This window comes from Hypanus sabinus, chromosome 1 (genome assembly GCF_030144855.1).
Source record: "Hypanus sabinus isolate sHypSab1 chromosome 1, sHypSab1.hap1, whole genome shotgun sequence".
Classification (NCBI taxonomy): Eukaryota; Metazoa; Chordata; class Chondrichthyes; order Myliobatiformes; family Dasyatidae; genus Hypanus; species Hypanus sabinus.
Genome location: NC_082706.1, coordinates 50,320,517 through 50,342,064, shown reverse-complemented (window position 1 = coordinate 50,342,064; position 21,548 = coordinate 50,320,517).

Sequence of the window (21,548 nt, the reverse complement as noted above, 5' to 3'; positions counted from 1 at the left end):
TAGACATAAACTAATTAAGAATTGGTGGCATGGCTTCATGTGTGTTTAATGATGGCTAACCAATAATATAGCATATGTGGAGGATGCTGTCAAGAAAGTGGATGACGTCAAGGCAGTCGATGTTGTCCATTTGGACTTCAGCAAGACATTTGACAAGGACCTGCATGAGAGGTTGGTCAAGAAGGTTCAGTCACTTGATATTGAAGATGATGAGTTAAATTGTATTAGACATTAGCTTTGTGGGAGAAGCCAAAGAGTGGTAGTAGATGGTTGCCTCTCTGATTGGAGGCCTGTGTCTTTTGAAGTGCCATAGGGATCGGTGGTAGGTCCAGTGTTTTCAGTGATCCTGATGATAATGTGGTTAACTGGGTCAGCACATTTGCAGATGGCACCAAGACTGGGCTGCAGTGGAGAGTGAGCAAGGCTATCATGGCTTCCAGGATGATCTGGATCAGCTAGAAATATGGACAGAACAAATGGCAGATGGAATTTAATGCAGGCAGGTGTGAGATGTTGCACTATCATAGAACCAACTAGGTTTTGTCTTACAGTGTGAACGACTGAGCATTGAGGTGTGCGGCTGAACAAAGCGCACTGTGAGTACAGGTCTATAATTTGTTGAAAGTGGCATCAGTGATTGTAGAAAGGCTTTTGGCACATTGTCCTTCATAAATAAATATATTTAGTACAGGAGATCGGGTGTTATGCTGAAGTCATATGAAACATTGGTGAAGCCTACTTTGGAGTATTGTGTGCAGTTCTGGTCAACTACCTACAGAACTACTGTATGTAAATACAGTTGAACACATACAGAGGAAACTTACAGAATGTTGCTGGGTCAGGAGGACATGATTTATAAGGAAAGATTGAATAGGTTAAAATCTTATTCCTTAGAACATTGAAGATTGAGAGGATTTAAGTATACAATTTTATGAAGGGCATAGATAGAGTAAATGCAAGTAGTCATTTATCCACTGAGGTTCCACTGGACTGCAACCAGACCAGAAGTATTAATGGTAAAAGTTAAAATGTAAAATGCTTAAGGGGAGCATGAGGGGAAATTTCTTTACTCAGAGGGCCATGAGAGTGTGGAACAAACTGCCAATACAAGTGTTACATGTGAGCTCTATTTCATCATTTTAATGAAGTTTGGATCGATACATGGATGGTAAGGGTAGGGAGGGCTATGATCCCAGTGCAAGCCAAAGGGAGTTGGTAGTTTAAGTTGTTTCAGCATGGGTTAGATGGACCTAAGGACCAGGTTCTGTAATGTACTTTTCTATGACTCTATAAATTCTTACAGGCTTGCAATAAATGCTAACATGTTTTTTGCTTTCCTGATTACAGTGTCTCTTTTACCTACCTGTTAAGATTTTTTAGCAATTAATTTTCTTAAAGCATCTTGTAGCCAACAGCCTCCAAATTAACATGAAAGCATATTGAGACATGTCAAGTCCCAAGAAAGGTGTCACATCAGTACAGGTCTTGGCACCTTAAGTCACACCAATAAAGGTTTCTCCGTCCTCAGTGAGGGTCCCTGCATCTTCAATTGGAATTGATTTATTATTGTCAGATGTACCGAGGTACAGTGAACCAGAGTCAGGATCACATCGATTGTCACTGACATATGTCGTCAAATTTGTTGATTTGGGACAAGGTGTAACAGCTACAAAGAAAGTGCAGTGCAGACTGGCAATATGGTTCAAGGTTATAACTAACATGAAGAATCCAAATTATTTTCCTGGGGAACCATTCATTATAACAGTGGCATTGAAGCCTTTCATGAGCCTGGTGGTGCATGCTTTCATGCTTTGCGGAATCTGAGCAGCAGAGAGGTCAATGAGAATTCCAAGGAAAATGTTGTAACTGATGTTTAATTGTTAAGTTTTCATGTTAGCCAGGAATACAACAAAAGCAAATGAAAGACCAGATCAGAATCAGACTCATTTATTATCACTGACTTCATTTTGAAATTTGTTTTGCGGCAACAGTACAGGATATAACTTACAAAATAATTAAATATATATATATACGGTACAGCAGAATAGGGAGGCGGAGTTCCTGGGTTCATGGACAAAGCAGAAAACATATGGCCGAGGGAAAGAAGCTATATATTGTGTGTCATTCTTCCAAGCTCCCGTACCATCTCAATGATGGTAGTAATGAGAAGAGTTCAAAGTCCAATGTTCAAAGTGAATTTACTGTCAAAGTGCATATATGCCATCACAGTTTCCTGAGATTCGTTTTTAGCGGGTTATTGCAGTAGAACAAAGAAATACAACAGTATAAATGGAAAAACTGTACACAAAGACTTATGCAGTATGCAAAACAGGATAACAACAACAAATAAATAAATGACCAATACTGAAAACATGAATTGTAGGGTCCTTGAAAGGTAGTCCAAAGATGTTGAATCAGTTTAGAGCTGATTAATGTTATTCATGCTGGTTCAGGAGAGTGGTGGCTGTAGATAATAACTGTTCCTGATACTGGTGGTGTATGAGCTAAGTCTCCTGTTGCTCCCTTCCAATGGCAGCAGTGAGAAGGCAGCATGCTCTGGATAATGCTGGTCCTTGATGTTGGACGTTTCTTTCTTTTTACAGCGTTCCTAGAAGATGTTCTTAATGGTGGAGAAAGCTTTTTCTATGATGAACTCAGCTGTTATAATCACGTTCTGTAGGCTTTTCCATTCTTGGGCATTGGTGTTTCCATACCAAGCCAGTACATCCCAAATGGTAAGTGTCTTTAAAGGCAGATGCAATTTTCTTGCAGCACCATCTTTACAAGACTGCTTTAAAGTATGGAGGCTTGTGCCCATGATAGAGATCGCTATGTCTACAAAGCTTTGTAGTTTCCTACAATCATGTGCATTGTCACATCCATACAAGATCATTCAGAATGATGCAAGTGCTCTCAAATATACATCTGTAGGAAGGAGTCTTTAGTAAAATTATCTACCTAATCTCCTCAAAAACCTCATGAAGTAGTGCAACCGGGGTGCCTCCCTGAGATTCTATCAATATGGTAAGCCCAGAATAGGTCACCTGATATGTTGACAACCAGAGACTTTAAACTGCTCACATTTTTCACTGCTGACACTTAATGAAGATTGATGTGTGTTCTCACAATGTCACCATCCTGAAGTCTACAAACAATTTCTTGGTCTCTGAGTTGGTCTCCGAATAGACTCAACCAACTGATCTGTTTCAATCATATATGATTGCTCTTTAACATTTGAGCTTCTACCAACAATATCAGTGTCATTAGCAGATATAGAAATATCTTCTCAGCTGTGCCCAGCCAAACAGTCATGGGTGCAGAGAGATAGAGCACTGGGCTAAAGTAAAAGTAAAGCTCCAAGTAAAGTTAAAATTTATTATCAGAGTACATAAATGTCACCACATACGATGCTGAGTTTCTTTTTCCTGCAGGCATACTTAGCAAATGTATGGAACAGTAACTGCAAACATGACTAATGAGCAACAAACTGTGCAAATGTAAACATAAATAAATAACAAGAGCATTAAATAACAAGATAAGGAGTCCTTAAAGTTAGAACATCAGTTGTGGGAACACCAGAAATAGAATGTGTTCAGTTATCTACTTTTCTTCAAGAGCCTTATGTTTGCAGTTTCATAACTGTTCTTGACCCTGGGGCACTTGTACCTTCCGCCTGAAGGCAGCATGAAAACAGAGCATGGTCTAGGTGATGAGGATCTTTGAAGATGAATGTTGCTTTCTATTGTGATGTTTCATTTAGATACGCTCAATGATTGGGAGTGATTTATCCATGATGGACATAGCCAACTCCAATACATTTTTTAGGATTTTCCACTCAAAAGCATTGGTTGTTCCCATACCAGGCTAAAATGTATCCGGTCAGCACACTTTTTATCAAACATATATTGAAGTTTGCCAGTGTTTTTGATTACATGCCGAATTTCTGCAGCTTCCTGAGGAAATAGAGTTGCTATCGGGCTTTTGTTGCAATTATTTTTATATTAATGGTCCAGGACTGGTCCTCTGAGATAGTGACACCCGGGAATGTAAAGTTACTGATCCTCTCCACCTTTGATCCTCCAATGAGAACTGGCTCATTGACCTCTGATAAGCACATATTTTTGAAGCACGCCAGTGAAAATTATCATTGAGGTGGAGATGTACATTCTGATCTACTCTGACCATGGTGTCCTGTTGAGGATGTAAGGGATCCAATTGCAAAAGCGAGATACTGAGGCCTTTGTTTATTGATGAGTTCTGAGGGTCTGATGGTGATGAGTGTTGAGCTGTAGTCAATAAACAGCAGACTGATGTATGTTTCTGTGCTGTCCAGTTCTCAAAGCCAATTGAAGAGTCAAATTTTGTCTCCTGTAGGCAGATTTTGGCAATAGGGATGTTGCAGTGGGTGCAGGTCCTTGCTCAGTCAGAATTTAATTCTAGCTATGGCCAATCTCTCATAGGACTTTAGCACATTAGATGCTGGCCAATAGTCATTAAGACAGCTTTAATTAATTCTATACAATGTTACTGTATTGCTCTTAACCTTGGATTCTACACATAGAACATTTACTCTTAAAATATTGCTGTGATGTTCTTCCAAATAATCATGCCACTCCACTTCTTTTTTCTCATTTCCTTCTGACCCTGCCTTTTTACTTCTTCCCTTCTGGAACAAGAATATCATGTTTGTTGTTTTGGTAGCCTCTTGGATATTGTGAGTTTTGGTAAGTTTCACTGTCCACTGTCACAGGATCCACACTCTCTGCAGGCCCTACTTGGGCGCAGATCAGCAGATTCTGGTGAAGTCTACTTTTATCCCTGTGAGTTTCCTCATGACTTGTCAAGTTTAATTACTTCTACTTTCAAGGTCATACATACCTGGCAAAAAATGTCATTAGAACCGTCTTTTTGCAGCAGCAGCATAGTATTTTACAGACACAGCAGACAAAACTAACAAAAACTAAAGTGATCTCACAATAAGCAAAGATATAAAATAACTATGAACTAAATATACTGAGGTAGAATTAAGTTCTTTAGTGAAGAAGAAGAACCTGTGTTACGTACCCGTGACACATGACAGTGGTGTACTTGTCACATGACAGGTGTTGAGGCTATACTGCACTTGAGGTAATGGTCTTGTGATGGTGGAGTGACTTCATTTTCCCACCAGTAGATATCATGTGACAGGCTTTTTTAACAGGGTATAAAAGAGGGACAGTGAGGAGGGGCAGTTCGTGGCTAGATTTGCCATCTTGACTTCATGCCACTGCGTGACTTAATGTTATGACGCAGTTTAGTTGAAAGATGAAATTTTATCTAATGCCTAAAGTTTAAAAGGTCATTGCCAGCAGCTTCTGTATATTACTGCTAGTTGAGAATCAGTGAAGAATGAAGATCGGAGTTTGGGAGTTAAAAGATCGAGGAGAATCAATTTTGATGGGGAAACAGGTTCGAACTTGATTGATCCTTATTCGGAAGGAATTCGTTGACTGTTCTCGTGTTAATCCCTGTGAAATAGCAGAAAGGATTGGGAACAGTTCTGTAAAGGTAAGGTCAGTGCCTTTAAGCTGTAATATATCATCTTCGTAAGTTCTTCATGGGTAAAGTTCGATTTGGGAACCGAAGCAACACGACGTGAAAGAGAATTTAAATCATCTTAAAAAGTCTCTCCCTTAAATGGACTGTGAGCATTTTGAACTTTTGCAATACTACTTCGAAGAACTGTTTTTGCAACATCGCTTTAAGAACTTTTGAAGCTTTATTGCTTTAAGAACTGTTTAAGCTGTTGCACAGCAGCTGATTTCTGGTTATGTTAGTGATTTGTTTACTTTTGGGGGGGGGGTTTGTTTTCAGTGTTTAATAAATGTGTCATCTGTTCTAAAAACCCCTGCCTAACTCATACATTTATTGTTGCCTGCATTCGTAACATAAATATGGGGGCTGCATCCAGATTGGATCATTTGAGTTTAAATGCTTGTTAAATTTTGAATCGGTGTTTTGGAAAAGGGGTATACTCGATTCTTTTGTTTGATTGGCTTGTGAGTGGTATTCAGCTACAATGAATATTGATGAATTTCTGGCTTCGCCAGACGCGGAGTGGTTAGCAAAGGTGAAAAAAACTGAGGTGTCTGAGATAGCTAGTAGATTGGAAATTAAAGGTATTTTGAAGACTACATCAAAGGCTGTAATACAGAGAAAAATCGTGTCACACTATGTGGATTTGGGTGATTTTGATGAATCAATTTTAGCATTGTTTCCAAAAAGTAATATAGAGATGCAGTTGCAAATCGAACAAATGAAGTTGGAACAAAGTAAAGCAGAATTGGAGCGTTGTAGGTTAGAAGCTGATCAGTAAAAAAGGGAATTTGAAAAAGCGATGACGGAATTAAGGTCTGGGAATCAGTCTTCTGGTTCTAGAAAACCGTTTGTTGCTAGTCAAGAAATTAAATTGGTCCCACCATTTAGTGAAACAGAGGTGGAAAGATATTTCCAACATTTTGAAATGATTGCTCAGATTTCAGAGTGGCCGAAAGATAAATGGTCACTGTTGTTAATTAAAGGCAAAGCACAACAAGTTTATACAGCTTTAACAGCAGCACAAACATTAGATTATGATATTGTGAAACTGCATATTTTAAAATCATATGAATTGGTCCCAGAAGTGTATAGAGAAAGATTCAGAAGTTTGAAGAAGTCTGTGGAAAAGACTTAATGTGGAATTTGCCTATGATAAAGCTGTGTGTTTTGAGAGATGGGTTTCTTCTAAAAGTGTAAATGGGGACTATGATACATTGTAAGAGCTGATTTTAATGGAGGAATTTAAAAGAAGCATTCCTGTTGAACTAAAGACCAATTTAAATGAGAGGGATACTGATACATTGTACTGATACATTGCAGGACTCTGCTAGATTAGCTGATGAGTATGTTTTAATCCATAAGAATAATTTCCTCAGGGCAGAATTTTTAAGAGGAAAAAGACTCAAGGTAAATCAGAAATTAAATCAGAACTTAATGATAAAGGTAAGGAGGAAGGAAAACCTGTGAAGGAAAGGCAGTTTGGTCTTATTTGTAACTATTGTAGGAAGACTTGTCATGTAATAGCTAACTGTTTCAGATTGAAAAAGAAAGAGAAGGAAGCAGTTCCAGATGCTTGTGTGCAACATACTGAAGCACCTGTAAAATTACAGGGTTTGATCAACACAAATGTGGTTTTGTTAGAGTCTGACCAAGTTAAAAAAGGATATGATCATTTTATAACTGAAGGGTTTGTATCCTTGAAAGGATCTACTCAGGTGCCAATAAAAATCATTAGGGATACTGGAGCTTCTCAATCACTGAGGTTATATAGTGTATTGAAGTTTAATGAAGAGTCTGATTCTGGTGAGGTAAATTATATAAGAGGTGTTGGGAGTGATTTTATGCCTGTACATTTGCATAAAGTAAATTTAAAGTCAGGGTTAGTTACAGGACTTTTTAAAGTAGGATTACATCTGAGCTTACCTGCGAAGGGTATTTCCTTATTGTTAGGTAATGACTTGGCAGGTGGACAAGTTTTTCCTGAAGTGCATTTGACAATGGAGTCAGAGGAACCAGAGATGAATTCTAACACAGATTCTTCCTGTGTTGTGACTACAGCTATGGCTAAAAAGATTGATGTGCAGAATGAGGTTGTCACTCATGACTGTTCAACATGGGATTCGAGTTTTAAGGATGTGTCAGACACTTTCTTACCTTTGTTGTTTGAATAAGATTCTTGGAGTAAGTCTGACTATGAATATTTATTTCTGTCTTGGAAGGAGATGATAGCAGAGCAGAATAGAGACCCTGAGATTATAAAATTAAGAGAACAAGCTCTACTAGATAGTGAAATTGAGAAGGTGCCAGTAGGATATTACTTGGAAAAAGGAGTGTTGATGAGGAAGTGGAGATCACCTACGATTCCTGCAAGTGAGGAATGGAATATTGTTTACCAGGTAGTTGTCCCTAAAGTTTATCGAAATGATATTTTGACTTTAGCTCATAGTGTGCCTTTAAGTGGACATCAAGGGGTAAGGAAAACTGTGGACAAGATTTTAAAACATTTTTACTGGCCTGGTCTAAAAAAAGATGTGGCGATGTTTTGTAAAAAATGCCATACTTATCAAATTGTGGGTAATCCAAATCAAGTTGCACCAGTGGCTCCATTACAATCTATTCCAGCATTTGGTGAACTGTTTTCTAAAGTTATTATAGATTGTGTTGGTCCATTACCAAAGACAAAAACTGGTTATCAGTACTTGTTGACTATCATGTGTACTTCACCTAGGTTTCCAGAGGCAGTACCACTTAGGAATATAACATCTAAAACTGTGACAAAGGCCCTTATAAAATTCTTTACTTATTTTGGATTACCTAAGGAAATACAAACTGATCAAGGCAGTAATTTTATGTCTGGATTGTTTCAACAGATAGTTTATAAATTGGGAGCTAAACAAATCACTTCGCCTGCATACCATCCAGAGTCACAAGGTGCCTTGGAGAGGTTTCATTCTACCCTCAAGAATATGATTAGGACATATTGTGTGGAAAATGGAAGTGATTGGATTGAGGGTATAAACTTACTTTTATTTGCAGTACAGGAATCGGTAGAAGAATCTTTAGGTTTTAGTCCATTTGAACTTGTATTTGGGCATAGAGTTAGGGGACCTTTAGCTTTAGTGGATTAGTAAGGAAATACACACAAATTTGTTGGACTCTGTTTTGAAATTTAAGGACAGGTTACATAAAGCTTGTAGCTTAACCAAGGAAAATTTAAAATTGGCTCAGGAGAAAATGAAAATTTGGTATGATAAAGAAGCTATGATGAGGATGTTTAAGGCTGGAGATGAGGTGCTGGTTCTTTTCCCAGTACAAACGAATCCTTTACAAGCTAGATTTCATAGTCCTTATGAAATTGTGTCTAAAATCAATGATGTGGATTACGTGATAAAAACTCCAGATTGTAGAAGGTCAACACAACTTTGCCATAAATATGATAAAAGCATATTTTGAAAAACAATCTGATACTGTGACTGCTGTGGTTAGTGAGAATGATTTTGGTTTAACTCGGAACATGATAGATGATTCATCTGAATTTCATTCTAAATGCAACATTCTTTCTGTTAGGTTGCCAAATTCAACCATTCTGGAAAATATTGATGAGAAACTAGCACATTTACAGGTAGAGCAGAAGCAGCAGATGAAGGAATTAATTTTTAAATATAAGGATTTGTTTCCAGATGTTCTGAGAAGGACGACTATAGCTTCACATGAAGTAGATGTTGAAGATGCCAAACCTATTAAACAACACCCATATAGGATGAGCATAGAAAAATGTGAACTTGCTGAGAAAGAAATTAAATATATGTTAGAGAATTATATCATTAGACATTCTAATTTGAATTGGAGTTCACCCTGTGTTATGATGCCAAAACCAGATGGTAGTATTAGGTTTTGTTCGGACTATAGGAAGGTGAATGCTGTAAGGAAAACAGATGCATATCCAATTCCGAGAGTAGATGATTGTGTAGATAAAGTTGGAAAAGCAAAGTTCCTTACAAAGATTGATTTATTGAAAGGGTATTGGTGTGTTGCATTAACGGACAGAGGTAGAGAGATTTCTGCAGTTGTAACTCCATCTGGGCTATATGAATATAGCATTCTTCCATTTGGGATGAAGAATGCCCCAGGTACTTTCCAGAGGATGATTAACTCTGTGATTCAGGGATTGAAAGATACTGATGCTTATATTGTTGATTTAGTGACAGGAAATGATACTTGGGAAGCAAACATTATTGTGGTGGAGAAATTGTTTGAAAGGCTTTCAAAAGCTAACTTAACTATTAATTTAGCTAAGAGTGAATTTGGACATGCTACTGTGACTTACCTTGGTTATGTTGTGGGTCATGGTAAGGTAGCTCCTGTTCAGGCAAAAGTTTGGGCAATTTTAGAGATTCCCACTCCAACGGGGAAAAAAAAAACTCTCAGAAGATTCTTGAGAATGGTAGGATATTATCGAAATTTTTGTAAGAGTTTTGCTGATGTTTCCCTTCCATTAACTAACCTTTTGAAGAAGAATGTGAAGTTTGTGTGGACAGTGCCTTGTCAAGAAGCATTTGAAAAATTGAAAACAATGATATGTCAACAACCTGTGCTTAAGACACCTGACTTTGAAAAACCTTTTTCATTAGCTGTAGATGTTAGTGATGAGGCTGCATGAGCAGTATTAATGCAAAGCAATGAGGGTGATGAGGTTGATCATCCAGTACCTTACTTTTCCAAGAAATTTAATAAGCATCAAAGAAACTATTTGACAATAGAGAAGGAATTGTTATCTCTTGTTTTAGCTTTAGAATGTTTTGAGGTATATGTTGGTACAACTCAAAAACCACTTATTGATTACAGTGATCATAATCCGTTAGTTTTTCTAAGTAAGATGAAAAACAAAAACAGAAGATTATTAAATTTGAGTTTGATGTTACAAGAGTACAATATTGTGATAACTCATATTAAAGGTAAAGATAATGTGGTTGCTGATTGTCTATCTCAGCATAGACAATGTTGATGTTGAATGTACAATGTAATTTTTTTTGGAGTGTTTTTTTTACAATTGTAACACTCCTACAGTATTGTGAGTTGTAAGATGTTATATGATGGTACTATGTATATTGTGTATGATATAAAATTTATACATTTGTCTTTTCTTGTAAATTTTCTTGACAGACCAAAAATGTTTTTTTTGGAGGGAGGTGTTGTACTTGTCACGTGACAGGTGTTGAAGCTATACTGGACTTGAGGTAATGGTCTTGTGATGGTGGATTGACGTCATTTTCCCGCCAGTAGAGATCATGTGACAGGCTTTGTTTACAGGGTATAAAAGGAGGACCCCTCCCTGTGAGGAGGGGCAGTTCGTGGCTGGATTTGCCATGTTGACTTCATTCCACTGCGTGATTTAATGTTATGACGCAGTTTAGTTGAAAGATGAAGTTTTATCTAATGCCTAAAGTTTAAAAGGTCATCGCCAGCAGTTTCTATATATTACTGCTAGTTGAGAATCAGTGGAGAATGAAGATCGGAGTTCGGGAGTTAAAAGATCGAGGAGAATTGATTTCCACGGTGAAACAGGTTCGACCTTGTTTGATCCTTATTCAGAAGGAATTCGTTGACTGTTCTCATGTTAATCCCTGTGAAATAGCAGAACGGATTTGGAACAGTTCTGTAAAGGGAAGGTCAGTGCCTTTAAGCTGTTATATATCATCTTCGTAAATTCTTCGTGGGAAAAGTTCGATTTGGGAACCGAAGCAACATAACGTGAAAGAGAATTTAAATCATCTTAAAAAGTCTCTCCCTTAAATGGACTGTGAGCATTTTGAACTTTTGCAATACTACATCAAAGAACTGTTTTTGCAACATCGCTTTGAAGAACTGTTTAAACTTTATCACTTTAAGGACTGTTTAAACTGCCGCACAGCAGCTGATTTCCAGTTACGTTAGTGATTTGTTTACTTTTGGGGAGTTTGTTTTCAGTGTTTAATAAATGTGACATCTGTTATAAAAACCCCTGCCTAACTCATACATTTATTGTTGCTTGAATCCGTAACACAATAGACAATAGACAATAGGTGCAGAAGTAGACCATTCGGCCCCTGGAGTCTGCACCGCCATTCTGAGATCATGGCTGATCATTCACTATCAATACCCAGTCCCTGCCTTGTCCCCATATCCCTTGATTTCTCTATCCATCAGATATCTTCTTGAAAGCTCCTTCTTGAAAGCATCCAGAGAATTGGCCTCCACCGTCTTCCGAGGCAGTGCATTCCACACCTCCACAACTCTCTGGGAGAAGAAGTTTTTCCTCAACTCTGTTTTAAATAACTGACCTCTTATTCTCAATCCATGCCCTCTGGTACTGGACTCTCCCAACATCTGGAAAATATTTCCTGCCTCAATCCTATCAAATCCTTTAATTATCTTAAATGTTTCAGTCAGATCCCCTCTCAATCTCCTCAATTCCAGTGTGTACAAGCCCAATCCCTCCAATCTTTCTGTGTAAGACAGCCCTGCCATCCCAGGAATCAACCTAGTGAATCTACTCTGCACTTCCTCAATTGCCAGAATGTCCTTCCTTAAACCTGGAGACTAAAGCTGTACACAATATTCCAGGTGTGGTCTCACCAGGGCCCTGTACAAATGCAAAAGGACATCCTTGCTCTTGTACTCAATTCCCCTTGTAATAAAGGCCAACATTCCAGTTGCCCTTTTCACTGCCTGTTGCACTTGCTCATTCACCTTCATTGACTGATGAACTAGGACTCCTAGGTCTCTTTGCATTTCTCCCTTACCTAACTCTACACCGTTCAGACAATACTCTGCCCTCTTGTTCCTGCTTCCAAAGTGGATAACTTCACATATATTCACATTGAATGACATCTGCCAAGTATCTGCCCACTCACCCAGCCTATCCAAATCTCCCTGTATTCTCCTAACATCCTCTTCGCATGTCACACTGCCACCCAGTTTAGTATCGTCAGCAAACTTGCTGATATAGTTTTCAATGCCCTCATCTAAATCGTTGACATACATCGTAAAGAGCCGTGGTCCCAATACAGAGCCCTGTGGTACCCCACTATTCACCTCCAGCCAGTCCGAGAAACACCCATTCACTACTACCCTTTGCTTTCTATCTGTCAACCAGTTTTCTATCCATGTTGAAACACTGCCCCCAATGCCATGAGCTCTGATTTTACTCACCAATCTCCTATGTGGCACCTTATTGAATGCCTTCTGAAAATCTAGGTACACTACATCCACTGGCTTACCCTCGTCTAACATCCTTGTTACACCCTCAAAAAACTCCAACAGATTCGTCAAGCATGATTTGCCCTTGGTAAATCCATGCTGGCTCTGCCAGCAAGATAAGCCACTATTTCGTCCTTAATAATGGACTCAAGCATCTTCCCCACGACTGATGTTAGGCTAACAGGGCGATAGTTCTCCGTTTTCTCCTTCCCTCCCTTCTTGAGAAGTGGGATAACATTAGCCACTCTCCAATCTTCAGGAACTGATCCTGAATCTAAGGAACATTGGAAAATGATTACCAATGCATCCGCAATTTCCTGAGCCACCTCTTTTAGAACCCTCGGATGCAGACCATCTGGACCCGGGGATTTATTAGCCTTCAGTCCTATCAGTCTACTCATCACAGTTTCTTTCCTAATGTCAATCTGTTTCAATTCCTCTGATATCTTATGACCCTGGCCCATCCATACATCTGGGAGATTGCTTGTGTCCTCCCTGGTGAAGACAGATCTAAAGTACGCATTAAATTCTGTTGCCATTTCCCTGTTTCCCATAACATTTCTCCCAATTCATTCTTCAAGGGGCCAACATTGTTCTTAACTATCTTCTTTCTCTTCACATAGCTAAAAAAGCTTTTGCTATCCCCTTTTATATTCCTGGCTCATACCTGATATTTTCTCTCCTTATTGCTTTTTTAGTTAAGATCTGCTGTTCTTTAAAACTTTCCCAATCATCTGTATTCCAACTCATCTCAGCCCTGTCATACTTCTTTTTCTTTAATGCTATACAATCTCTGACTTCCTTTGTCAACCACTGTGGCCCCTTCCCCCTCTTTGAATCCTTCCTTCTCATTGGAATGAAATGCTTTTGCATCTTTTGTATTATCCCCAAGAATATCTGCCACTGCTGATCCACTGTCTTTCCTGCCGGGGCATCTGCCCATTTAACTTTGGCCAGCTCTTCCCTCATGGCTCCGTAGTCTCCTTTATTTAATTGCAACACTGACACCTCTGATCTGCCCTTATCCCTCTCAAATTGTAGATAAAAACTTATCATGTTATGATCACTATTTCCTAATGGCTCCTTTACTTCAAGATCACTTATCAATTCCTGTTCATTACACATCACCAAGTCCAAAATTGCCTCATTCCTGATTGGCTCAAGCACAAGCTGTTCCAAAAATACATCCGTTAGGCACTCCACAAACTCCCTTTCCTGGGGTCCAGCACCTACCTGATTCTCCCAGTTCACCTGCATGTTGAAATCTCCCATAACGACTGTATTACCTTTAGCACATGTGAATGTTAACTCCCTAATCAACGTACCCAATATCCACGCTACTGTTTGGGGGCCTGTACACAACACCCATTAGGGTATTTTTACCTTTACTGTTCCTCAGCTCAATCCACACAGACTCTACTTCCCCTCTTCCTAAGTCACCCCTTGCTAAGGACTGAATCTCATCCCTCACCAACAGGGCCACCCCACCCTCTCTTCCCATATTTCTGTCTCTACGATAGCACGTATACCCTGGTACACTCAATTCCCAGGCCTGATCCCCTTGCAGCCATGTCTCCGTTATCCCAACAATATTGTAGTTCCCCATTTTCAGCTGAGCTTCAAGCTCATCTGTCTTATTTCTGACACTACGCGCATTCAAGTATAGAATTCTTAGCCCATTCCTCCTCTCTTTGCTTAAAACACTGTCTATTGTACCTAACCCAGCTCCTTGAACTTCCATCGGGCTAATTGCACCTTGAATTTTGATGACCTTCTCAAGATCACCCAAACCTTCTACACATTTAACCCCAATGTCCTTCTGACCAACCCTCTGTACATGTAACTTTTCCAACACATGTTCTGTCTCACCTTTCTCCTTTACACAATTAATATTTGGGAAACGTGTATTCCCCACCTGTCCCTTATCCTTCATCATATCATCTTCTCTCGTATTCTGGATCACTGCCCTCTGCACATCTAGTTTAAACACACCCCCCCACCCCGAGCAGCACTGGCAAACATTCCTGCAAGAATGTTAGTACCCCTCCAGTTCAGATGTAGACTGTCCCTTCGAAACAGATCCCAACGTCCCTGGAACAAAGACCAATTATCCAAAAACCTGAACCCTTCCTTCCTGCACCATGCTCTCAGCCTTGTATTAATGTGCATAATCATTCTATTCTTCGCCTCACTCGCACGTGGCACAGGTAGCAATCCCAAGATTGTCACCCTGGAGGTCCTGCCTTTCAGCTTCACTCCTAACTCCCTGAACTCTCTAAGCAGTACCCCCTCACTCACCTTACCTACATCGTTGGTCCCTACATGGACCACTACATCTGGGTTCATGCCCTCATTCTCAAGAATAGCCTGCACCCGATCTCCCGGACCCTGGCACCAGGGAGGCAACATACCATCCGAGACTCCCGATCTGTCCCACAAAATCTCCTATCTGCCCCCCTGACTATAGAATCCCCTAAAACTATCGCTCTCTTCTCTTCCCTCCTCCCCTTCCTAGTTGAGGGTTCAACCTCTGTGCCAGAGGCAGGACCACTACAACTCATTCCTGGTAGGTCATCCCCATCAGCAGTATCCAGTACGGTATACTTATTGTTAATGGGAATGGCCGCAGGGGTGCTCTGCTCTCTCTGCCTGCTCCCCCTGCCTCTCTGGACCGTCACCCATCTGCCTACTTCTTGGTTTTTTGGTGTGACTACCTCCTGATAACTCCTATCTATCTCTGCCGCTGCCTCCCGAATGATCCATAGTTCATCCAGCTCCCGCTCCAACTCCCTAACTCGGGCTGATAGGAGCTGCAGCTGGATGCACCTTTTGCAGGTGTGGTCATTAGGGACAACTGTGTTGACCCTGACTTCCCACATACTGCATACGGAGCACACCACTGCTCTGACTGTCTCCCCCATACCTGAACTGGATTGATAGAATAAGTCTAAAAAGCACCTAGCGACCTTACCTTCTTCCGCTCAGCGAGCAATCACACAGGCTTACTGAAGCCCCCTTATGCCGAAGCCCAGGACTCTGCTTCCACGGACTCTGCTGCCCGCTCTGAAAAGAAGTCCTGCCTTTTAAAGTGCGCGCTCGACGCTGACGTCACTCGCGCCTGATACCAGTGGGGAGAAGCTCTTTCACTTGTAAAGTATTATTACACATCTTCAGTTACTTGAAATTCTGAATTATATGTTGAACATTTCCAGTGTAGTGCACAGTGAAGACTAAGACAAAAAAAGTATCTGTCAATTGTTTGTTTCCTGTGTGAATCAATCAGCCTCATTCTAAAAGTATCTCATTGCTACTGTCCTACTTTCTATATGAACATAATGTTTTACTTTTCATTTTGATGTTACATTCACGATATCTGTCAAAATCTTCACAGCACTTTAATTTTCCCCTCATAGTTCTTTCAATACCCTAAACTATCACTCTGCCTTAAACAGACTGTATAGTCTATTTTAACCACACAATTAGTTCTTCTTCCTACTTGAATCCCTCATTCTAATTAGAATATATCTGTCTTGAGATTCATAGACCATTTGACTGAATATATACAACTGTTCATGTCTTAGCTTATTGATCTTAGATAACTTCCTGCTATAATAATTGTCCTTATTTTTATTGGAGACCTTGGCCTTGGACCAGTGGAGTTTTCACTCAACTGGAAATGGAATTCTATTGTGTTGCTGACACCACCTCCTTGGGTTACTTTACAACGTGTTTCTGCTTAATCTTCCCTCATTACACATGACCAAATATAAAGGAGTCTGTTGTTGAGTAGGTTCTGCGATGCAACTGCTGTAAGGAGTCTGACAAATGTCATTCTGTCCTCTACAACAACCTTGTGTGTTTGGTCTGTTCAGTCAGTATGTGGATTAAATCCTCCCATGTTAAATACAGTCTTCTCAAACACACCTTTCATATTTTGCTGATTTGTGTTCCAACTCATTAAAAGGGCACACTTAACCAGAAGAAGCTTGAGAATATGTGCAGATTGGTGTACTCCATCGGAGAAGATTGATTTGTTATGGTGGAGAAGATAAAGGAGGAGAGAGAGTACCAGCCTAGTAGACGAGAGAGGGAGATAACCAGCATAAGATGGGAAATTAGAACACTCTCCAACAGGTACAGAAGAAGCAGTGTAGAAGAGACAGAAGGACTGAGGCAGTTGAGACAAGACCTGAGAAGGAGGCTTAAAGAACTTCGGAATGCGGAAAGGATGAGGAAGAACAAGCTTGGGAAGAATTGGAAAAGGACTGCTTTATCATTTTTCTGCAAGTGTGTTAGAAGGGGAGAGATCAGACAAACTGGGAAAACCAAGAGAGGAAGTGGAGGCATACTTGCAGGAAACACACTCAGATGAAAGACGAGACCTGCCACTGGGGGAAAGCAGCACGACTGAGCCAGTGCAACATCTGCAGAAACCTTTGGACAAGAAAGAGTCAAAGAATGAAAGTAAGAGAAGCTGTCAAGAAGGTGAGGGTAAGTTCAGCACCCAGGTCCAATGGAATCACATATAAAGTCTACAAAAGTGCCCAAAGCTTCTCCAGAGGATGTGGGGACTGGTGAGAGTCATCTGGAAGAAGGGCCAAATACCATCTTGCTGGCAAGTGGCTGAAGGATGATTTGTGCCAAAAGAGGAAAACTCAACTGAGATCAAGCAGTTCAGAGCCATTTCCCTCCCCAACATTGAAGGAAAAATCTTCTTTGCTATTCCAGCAAGAAGGATGACATCATACATAGTAGAAAACCAATACATAGATACTGCAGTGCAAAAGGGAGGGATTCCTGGATTCCCAGGATGTGTGGAACACACAAGTGTTATATCCCAGCTGTTAAAGGAGGCTAAAGCAATCAAAGGGAACCTGACGGTTGTGTTATTGGATTTAGCCAATACCTATGGTACAGTGACGCACAAGCTCATCGAGACAGCACTGAAACAGTACCATATCACGGAGGTCACCAAGATCATGGCAAGCTACTTCAAGGGGATTCATCAAAGGTTCAGCGTGCAGGACTACGTAACATCATGGCAGCAAGTAGAGAAGGGTATTGTGACAGGCTGCACTATATCAGTAGTCCTCTTTGTCAAGGCCATGAATCTACTTATAGAGGCTGGGAAAAGAGAGACCAGAGGGCCAAAGACAAGCATCAATATCAGACAGCCGCCAAGCAGAGGATTTATGGATGACCTTACAATTACAACCACAACACATATCCAGGCCGGATGGGTACTCCAGGCAATGGACGAGACAGCCACATAGGCGAGAATGAAATTTAAACCTGACAAGTCAAGGTATTTGGTGATAAAGAAAGGCCAACATACCCAGAAGTTCACCTTGAGGACCCAGGATGAAGAAATCCCATCTATCATAGGAAACCCCATGAAGTGCCTGGGGAAATGGTATGATAACAGCCTGAAGGCTGTCAACAACAGCGGACGCCTGGAGGAACAAACAACTGTAAGGCTGGTAAAGATCGATAAATCAGGTTTACCAGGAAAGATCAAGGCATGGACCTTCCAACATAGGCTCCTACCCAGACTAATGTGGCCAATAATGGATGCTGTATGACATTGCCCTGTCAATGATTGAGAGCATGGAGAGGAAGATTAACCGGTATCTGAGAAGGTGGTTGGGAGCACCACAGTGTTTCTCTTCAACAGGGCTCTACACCTGGCTTCAGCCAGGCTCCGGTTGCCCCTCTCCTCAGTTGTAGAGGAACAGAACTAAGCTATTTGGTCCATCGAATCTGTTCCACATTTGCTTCATGCTTCATGCACCAACACTGAGCTTGTCAATTTAATCAACTTCACCTCTAACTTCCACCCTGCCCTTAATTTCTGAACATTCACACTCACCCCTTCTTTGCGCTGCCTCAGTGGTGATAGAGTTGCTCTTGTCCTTTCCTACCACTTACCTACTTCAGCTTCTGCATTCAGTATACTCCGTAAATTCCACCATCTCCAAAGGGATCCATGCAAGGACGACAAGGTCAGTGAAGCAGGAGTCAGGATACAGACAGAGAGCAAATGGAAGGTGGCAGAGGCAGTAGAAGATGTAGAGTCCCGACTTCGCCACAGAGACATTGTCGGAAGAGTCTGTAAGGGCAGACGAGGCCTGGGATGTGAGTCAATGACTAGGTGGAGGGAGGCCAAGCCTAAGGACAGATGACACTTGGTCCAGCAAGAGAGAAGGAAGAAAGAGAAGGAAGAAAGAGGAGAAGGCTAGATATGTGCGTGCAGTGGAGATGGGGAGTAAAGCGACCTGGACAAAGTGGGAAACAGAACAGAGAGTGTTGACATGGGATGACATATGGAAATATGCATCTTTCCATATCCAGTTCTTACTGAGGGCTGATTATGATGTATTACCAACTCCAATAAACCTGTGGAACTGGGGAATAACAGAAGACCCAACGTGCCATCTGTACCAGAAACTAGCCAACCTAGAGCATGCTAGGGTGCCCTTTCCCAAGGATGGTACAGATGGAGACATGACCAGGTTCTGAGAGCACTCGCCCACACTTTGGAGACAGAGAGGAAAAAGGACCACAAAAAGGACAGCCAACCAAACTTCATCAGGACTGGGGAACATGCTGCAGCAACAAATAAGCGTAGAGACAGTATCCTGAGCATGGCCAAGGACTGGGTGATGAAGATCGATCTCAAAAAGAAGCTGATGTTCCCACCAGTTGTAGACACCACACTTTGACCAGGCTTTCTCCTATTGTCAGAGAGTGCAAAGAAGCTCGTGATGATAGAGCTAACAGTACAATGGGAGACCCGATGCCAAGATGCTCGTGAGAGGAAGCTTGTGAGGTACGAAGACCTGGTGGTGGACTGCAGACGTGGAACTACCCTGTCGAAGTGGGGGCAAGAGAATTTCCCACCATGTCATGCTGGAAGATGATGACAGCTTTAGTGATACAAGGGAGAACCAGGAAGAGAGATGTTAACACCATGGACCAAGCAGCAGAGAGAGCATCCAGTTGGCCGTGGCTGTGAAGGGGCAATAGTAGCTGGACGTCTGACTGTCGGGGGTAGAAGACTGATCACCTTCTGCCTCCCACCATCCCGAGGATGTTCTGGGTTAGGCGATGTTGTGATGGAAATGAGACAGATTCTATGGGTCTCAATGGCAAGGGCTCTGGACACACAGTTTTAACAATTGTTATGGATTCAAGCAACAATAAATATATGAGGGAGGCAGGGGTTTCTATAACAAATAACATATTTATTAAACACTGAAAACAATCCCCCCAAAAGTAAACAAACCACTCATGTAACCGGAAATCAGCGGCTGTGCGGCAGCTTAAACAGTTCTTAAAGTAATGAAGCTTAAACAGTTCTTAAAGTGATGTTGCTAAAACAGTTCTTCAAAGTAGTATTGCCAGAAGTTCAAAATGCTCACAGTTCATTTAAGGGAGAGACTTTTTAAGATGATTTAAGTTCTCTTTCATATCGTGTTGCTTTGGTTCCCAAACCGAATTTTTCCCACGAAGATGAATTTACGTAGATGGACAAATGGAACAGCTTAAAGGCACTGACATTTCCTTTACAGAACTGTTCCCAATCTTTTCTGCTATTTCACAGGGATTAACACAAGAACAGTCAACAAATTCCTTCTGAATAAGGATCAAACAAAGTCAAACCTGTTTCACCATCGAAATCGATTCTCCTCAATCTTTTAACTCCTGAACTCTGATCTTCACTCTCCACTGATTCTCAACTAGCAGTGTTATAAAGAAACTGCTGGCAATGACCTTTTAAACTTTAGGCATTAGATAAAACTTCATCTTTCAACTAAACTGTGTCATAACATTAAATCACGCAGTGGCATTAAACCAACATGGCAAATCCAGCCACGAACTGCCCCTCCTCACAGGGAGGGGCCCTCCTTTTATACCGTGTAAAAAAAACCTGTCACATGACCTCTACTGGCGGGAAAATGACATCACTCCACCATCACAAGACCATTACCTCAAGTCCAGTATAGCTTCAACACCAGTCCTGTGACATGTACACCACTGTCACGTGTCATGGGTACGTAACACTTCCCTCCAAAAAAAACATTTTTCGTCTGACAAAAAAAATATTTTAACAATTATTTACAAGAAAAACAAATATATAAATTTTATAACATAAATATACAATACAGTATCATCATATAACATCTTACAACTCACAATACAGTAGGAGTGTTACAATTGTAAAAAAAACACTCCATAAAAAAATTACATTGTACATTCCACATCGAGATAAACAATCAGCAACCACATTATCTTTACCTTTAATATGAGTTATCACAATATTGTACTCTTGTAACATCAAACTCCAATTTAATAACCTTCTGTTTTTGTTTTTCATCTTACTCAGAAACACTAACGGATTATGATCAGTGTAAACAATAAGTGGTTGCACACGTAGCAGCCTTTATAGTTCAGTGGGCTGGAGGGTCTAGCCCAGGTGATTCACCAGGGGGCCAACGGCTTGGCGCTAGATGGATTAATCCAATTAAGGTGGCCAATGGTTAAGTGTGCATTGATTAGTTGGGAGGGGTGAAATGTTGACTGGCATGTGGTGTGACCTCTGACCAGGTGAGGGCAGTGCTGTGGATACAGGGGATGAAATGTCTGAAGATGGATGGACCCAGCTGATGACTCAACAGTCCAGCAGCAGATGCATCACTGCTGCTTAAGGTAAAACTCCTCTCTCCCTTCCA